The sequence below is a fragment of the Monodelphis domestica genome, chromosome 5 (assembly GCF_027887165.1).
Source record: "Monodelphis domestica isolate mMonDom1 chromosome 5, mMonDom1.pri, whole genome shotgun sequence".
NCBI lineage: Eukaryota > Metazoa > Chordata > Mammalia > Didelphimorphia > Didelphidae > Monodelphis > Monodelphis domestica.
Window position 1 is genome coordinate 264,284,137 of NC_077231.1, and position 6,784 is coordinate 264,290,920.

Here is a 6,784-nt window from a genome sequence, read left to right on the forward strand (position 1 = left end):
CCTTAGTCCAGAAGGTTCCGGGAATCCCCAGTCTGGAACTCGTCCCTAGAAAGCTGGTCCTGCAGGATATTCCAAGAGCTCTGCAGCCCTTGACAGCGTCTGGGAGTAAAGGCTGTCGTAGGCTTGGCACCCGAGCTTCTCACTTCCCTTCCCCCTTCCTCAAGTCTTTCTACCTCTGTCTCTGGGTTGAGCTTTGAAAGGAGGCAGCAGGCAAGGGCGGAGAAAGGACCTGTTTCCCAGACCCACGAGAGGCTGCACAAACATCCTCCCCACTCCCAACCAAACAACCCTGCTCCACCTCAACCCCCAACCAGAAACAAAACCCTTTGAAGAAGTGTCTCAGGAGCTGACAAAATCCAGAGGAGAAGAAGAAGGACAAAAACTGGGAGGGGAGAAGGGAAAGGGGGAGAAAAGGCAGTGGTACCCCCTCTGGATGCTGCAATGGAACCTCTTTTCCCAGGTAAACCCATACCCAGCAGCTCCTAAAAACGTGAACAAAGAGGTTGGGAAACGCGATCCAGGCTGGGTAGGGGAATCGTGGCGGGCAGAAGGAGGGTAGGGGAGAGATGGGGGTGGGGAAAAGGCAACTCCCCATATTTTCTCCCTCAGCAAAATGATTTAAATCCCCTCCCCCAAACTCCTCACAGAGGCACCGTGCAGCTACAAAACAAGGAAAGACTTGGATTTCTTATTTAAGTGAGGCTTGGCCTCTTCCCTCCCCCTTCTTCCCCGCCCCCCTCGGGGGAGATTGCTAGAGACGGAGTGGGACTCCAGAAGCGTGCTTAGCAATTAACACGCAAGCTTAGCTAGCTGAGTCGGAATCGCGGGGCAGCACCTCCCCCTACAGGTGAAAGACGCATCTACAGCCATTTCCTACTCAACCTTCTCTTAAAGGGGAAGACTCTTTTAAGGTGGAACGGATTTTCCTGAGGAGCTTTTCTATTTTTCCTTTCCCCAGTAGCTTACAGCCCAGTCTACAGCCCCTTCAGTATTCCTCTCTTTATATGTCAGCACACAATCTCTACTCTGAGCTCTTCGCCAGAAACATTTATATTGCTCAGAGGCTGAACCTAATTTTTTCATGTACCACACCATCACTACCTGTAGAGCTTGGTTCGCGGATGCGCAGACATCGATTTAGATAATTACAATAATTGTGTGCCTGCAATCTTCTAGGCAATCGTTGCATTTGGAATAGTGATACATCCTTTTTCTTTAGGCTGAATAAAAAAAAATTAGGAAGAAAGGGAGAGGGGAAGGAGGGAAGGCAGGAGGTAGAGAGAGAGAGAGAGAGAGAGAGAGAGAGAGAGAGAGAGAGAGAGAGAGAGAGAGAGAGAGAGAGAGAGAACCCTGGAAGTGGAAGTGTGCTAATTACTAACTACTAACCACATCCTGGAAGACATATCTCCCTTTATACCTCAGTCAGGAAATCCCGAGAAGGTCCCTCTCTGGTTACCTAGTAATTTCCATTTCCCCTTCATATTCAGTAGTTCACTCCTGTAAAAGTAGGAGGTAAAAGTGGCTGAAGTTTCTGGAGGGCTGAGTCTCTCTCCTTCTGACCCTTCTGCTGGGAACAACTACTGGCCTGGGTTCGCTGATCGGCAATGCAGGGACTAAAGCCCCAGTATCCCAGCAGTTCTCGTAGTTTTTTCTTTTTCTCTTTCTTTCTCTTTATTGTGTATGTACATGTGATAGAAGAATATATGACAATGCAGTCTACAATGGAGGATGGAAGATCCGTTAAGCTAATTTTTAATAATACAGTTTTAAACAGAATAAATGCACGTCTTCGTGAGTTATGCAAAGCCATTGACTCAAGAGAAGTACTCTTCTCTCTAAACTAGAGTTCTGGGGAAAACCAGCTAGATTGGAACTCAAGTAAAAAGCAGAAAACGAAAAAAATCAGCTTAGGTTCCGGCCCTTTTTAGAGCAATTTCCTTTCCTTTCCTTTCACTTGGTCACTCCCTTCCTCTTTTCTGCCGTCCCCCCCCCCCCCATCTCTTCCGAGGTAGAAGAGGAGGTCTATCTCTGTGTCACCCCAGGCTTCTTTTCCCTTGATTGTTGGATAATGCTCTCCTCTCTCTTTGCTTCCACTTCTCCAAGTTTGTTTCTACAGTGACCTAAACGGTGAGCTTTCCCAGCTACAGCTTTCATCCGGAGGGCAGGAAAAATCCTAGGTTTGATCTCCTTACAGTTTTCAAGTCATGTGAGAGGAAAAGCCCGGAAGGACTAGATAGAAGTAGAGTGGTATCAGAGCAAACCTTCGTGAAGTAGGAAAGGTGAGAAGGGAGACTGGCAAACCGCCAGGACTAAGTCCCATTTGTCAGGAGCAACTCCAGCAGCCTCTGTTACCTTGGCCATTCTTCCTCTTACCTACCCCAGTATTCTGAACTCTCCCCCGCTCAGTTTACCTTTGCTGTGGGAACCCTCTCCTAATCTAGCCTGGGGGTAGCCAAAGAGGAGGAGACAGGTACCAGTCAATATCAGCTAGCTTTGGTCCAGGAGCAGTCGGGTCCTTTTCTCTCCCTCTGCAGTTTCCAACCACAATAAAGGCAAGAAGGGCGGTAACTTTTTAATTGAGAGGCAAGCAAGAAAACCAATCAGACCAACTTCATAGCATTCCTTCTTTACCCCGCTTAATTTACCTTAATCTCCCCAGCGACAAACCCATTTCCCTCCGAGGGAAAAAAAACAAACCCCGTTTTTATTCGATTACTGGAAGACAATTGGAGGTTCAGGCAGAGGGAAGAGCAAGAGAAGCCTCAGTCGTACCTATTACCCCTGCTGTACTGGTGTGTTCGTGTGTGTATGCTGTCAGTGCGTGGTGTTTATCAGCCTCCAGTCCCTCAACTAGGGCCTCCACATCCCCCGCCTCTGATGAGCCCATGTCAGTAGGGGGACGGCACTACAGGCCGGAGATGACCTGGGCTAGGATGGGATTCCAGAAAAGGGACTGGAAAGAAAGAAAACCCAGGCCTGGGAGTTCTGTTGCTGGGCATCCCGGCTGGCCTGAGACGAGATAGGAAGGATTCCCATAGTTAGTCCCAGCAGGCAGGCTAAGCTTTGCTCTCTGGGGCAGCGTGGAGGTTCTTGTAACAGCTTTTTCAGGCCTGTCCAGCTCCCTCCTCCCTTGACCTCTTCACCCCCACTCTCAGAAAGAAACGAAGGCGAGCTGCAGGGAAGGTCTCCCGGGTTGCCGCGAGGATTTCCTGCTTCGCGCGCGTTTAGGCTTTCGCTCCTGGACTGGCTCAGCTCTGGGAGCTACCGCAGGAACTGGGAAGCCAGCCAAAGCTGGTGGCTGCTCGTGGTGGGAGAAGAAGCCCAGTCAGTCCCAGCGAAACGCCAGGTCCGAGTGAAAGTGAGCCAGCAAAAGATTAGCCCCGAGGCCCTAGAGTGAAACTGGCAAAAAAAGGGGGTGGGGACTGGTTCAGAAAACTGATGTCCATCACGTTTGGGGTCTGTTCTGTCTCATGCTCGTCATGTGTAGACAAATATTTAGTAGCCAAATTGTTTAATGAGACAGACAGTATTTCCTTCCTTCTTTAATTTTTTTGTCAAAAGAGAGAGAATGCTTTTCCCTGAATTCAAAACAAAACAAAACAACAACTCAGAGGCAATCCTGCAATGTTATTTAATTCAGAATTATTATTGTTTATTATTTAACTTTCACAGTATTTAGGAGGTGCAAACTTTTCAGAAGAGTTTGTCCTCATGTATTTGAAGTCTAATTCATTTTGCTTTCAAGCAATAGGGTTCTGAAGTTTTAGCAAGGGCAAATAAATGATACTTATGGCTAGATATACATATGTTCACACACAGAAGCACTACATTCACTGTAACCAACCCCGCAGTCAAGAGCCTTATAATAAATAATTCTGTGATGGCTGATTTTTTATAATATTTATTGTCACTGGAGAGAATGGTCCTGAGTTATCTCTCCACTCCCCATTCATAAATCTCATAACAGAGATAAGTCATACTATCCATCTATAGCTCACTCCCTTTCTGGGCTCCTCTCTTTCACACACATGAACACACAAAGTATACACATTATCCACAGATTTTTTTCTAATCATGCCCTAATATATGGTCAGTAAATCAATGCTCATATTTTAACTTTCTAGCCTGTGTTGGAACAGTGTCTATATTGAAGAACTGGACTTGGCCCTTCATTGTGTGGACACTTCATCAGGGATCTTTGGTGAATCAATAAAACACAAGCCCTCGCTGGGAAATTTATTTCCTTTGTGTTTAAAAGAACAACAATTGAGTACAGTGTTAAGAGTATCATTTGTAAACACCAACATGTTTAAAGTAAGAACACTAATTATTTTTCTAAATATTCAGAAATGAAAACTTCATCTGGAATAACTTTTTTTTTTGGAGGGGGTAGAAACTGATTACGGTTCAGTTGGAAAAGAATGAAATAAACAACGTATAATGTAGAAATATTCACCTAACCAACCAAAAAAACAACAACAACAACAACAAAACTCAGTTTAGAAAATATCGGATATGGACTCCATTCATGAATTAGAAAATTCTGAACCACGGGATAATTTAAAACATTTATTTGGCATTTGACAAAACTTGACTGAAAAATTTGTTTTCTGAAAAATAAAAACAATTAGGTTTGAGAAAAATCAATCCTTAATTTTCAGAAACTGAGAAAGCATTTTAATGAGAATGCATTATTGTGATTCTAGGGATAATTGTTATATTTTGTTCAGTAATTTTTATTTATTAAAATTAAGATGAGTCATATCAATTACTTTGATTTGTACCAATATTGGGGGAAAGGGGCAAAATTTAGCTCTCTTCTGAAATAGGTGGGCAGAATAATAGGCACTTAATAACTATTTATTAAGCTAACAACACTTCACAGCATCATACTTGTCAGGAAGGAAAGTCACAATGGCAAGATAAGTATCATATCTCCTATCATATCACAGTCCACAGGAAAATTTCATCATGAATTTTTGGAAATATGCAAAAAAATTTGTTTTTAAAGTTCATTAAGAACATGATGGACTTTGTAGCACTGAAAAATACAATTCTTAGTAAAAAAATATCATGGGGGTTGCAAAGGGATCTCTTCTGAATGACTTTAATAATGTCAAAATGGAAGGTAAGATTTCAATATCAGGCAAGATGTGATGAATTGAAACACAGAACAATGAAACTATTGACAAAACATCCTAACTGACAGACTGAAATTATTATTATTTTTTCTTTCCAGCACAGAGGCAAGCACCCAAAGACATCAGTGCTCATCAGGTCCAGGGTAATAAAATCTCAGAATTGTCCAATGGACTGTGACTGTATTGGGATTGTCAGCTTTAGTGGGTGACAATAGTATTTGCTCTTATTTTAAGGACTTGAGATCTCTAGCCCATCGTAGGGATGGGTGGGGTTTGTGGTGAATTCAGGCCATAGTGGAAAGAAACATATAAAATCAGCATTATTAAAGAAAAAGGAAACCCACAAGTTTTTGTTGTCTGGATTTGGTGTCAGTGAAGAAGTGTTCCTGTGAGCTATTTAGGTGAAATAAATAGAATAATGCTTAAAAGGCAGATGCTCTGACACAATTTTCCCTCAAAGTATCTGATTTCTGACATCCAATAGAAACTGGGAATTCAAGTTAGTATTAGAACCTGAATTTGTTCTGCCAGAGTGAAAATTGGTTTCATTAGGCATCAGGCACAGAACTCTTTTACTGAACAGACTATAGCTGGAGATATGATATTTCCAACTAGCTGAAATAATGAAGTCTTGACTAATGCTGGGTGTGCTTTGGAAAACCATCCTGGTGGGTTTTAATTTTTTTTTTTATTGAAGTTCTCTAATTTTACAGTCCTCATAAACCTAAAGCAAGTCTAATGAAGGTCAATGGAGAGGCAGGAAAAAAGTCTAATAAGTGCTACTTTGGAGCTAACACAGTTTAGATAAGTTAAAATGTGAAATATTCAATTATATGCAGTTGTAAGGTTTGTTTTGTGGACATTTTATTACTCAACCCACACTTTCCCACACTCCTTTCTCTCATCATGGATTTGCAGTGCTATGGGGAAAAGCCTCCTGAAAGCAGTGATATATTAGTCAGCTATACTATCCAAAGATCTTAAATGCTAGCATATAACTGTTTAAATCAAGGCTGAACTAAAAAAAAAAACAACCCACAATTTTTTTTATCACATATTTGTGTATGTTGGATAATACATTCTGTCTAGTACAATAGCAGTCTTGAGAAGTGGGAAAAATTATGCAAGCCTCCAGAAAGATATGATAATTTATTAAATATAAGAGGGAATTAAATAAATCCATCATCCATAATACACACATGGATTTATATATACAAAGATAACAATCTTTCCAAAATGAAAATAACAAATTGCTTACAGGAAGATCCAGACATGTCTCTTCATTTGAAAATATTTGATCCCAAGGAGACAGTATCTATCACCAAAGAGCTCCATGAACATTATCAGAAAAAGAAATTGATATTAATGAGAAGTCTGATTTTTACAGCCAATATAACAATATGGAAACTCCCAAATTCCACCTTTAAGTTTATCTTAGGAAGCTATTTTTAAAATCTTATTTCCCTTGTTGGCAGATAATGTACCAGTTTGTTTTTTCTGCCATTTATTAATTCTCTTTCTGGGAGACTAGGAGGTTTTGGAGCTTGATGGGGCCACGTTTAAGCAAATATTACAATGTTAGCTCAAGTTAAAAGTTCCAATCTCAGTGAGAATGCTTGGCATCCATAGTAACTAACTCGGCA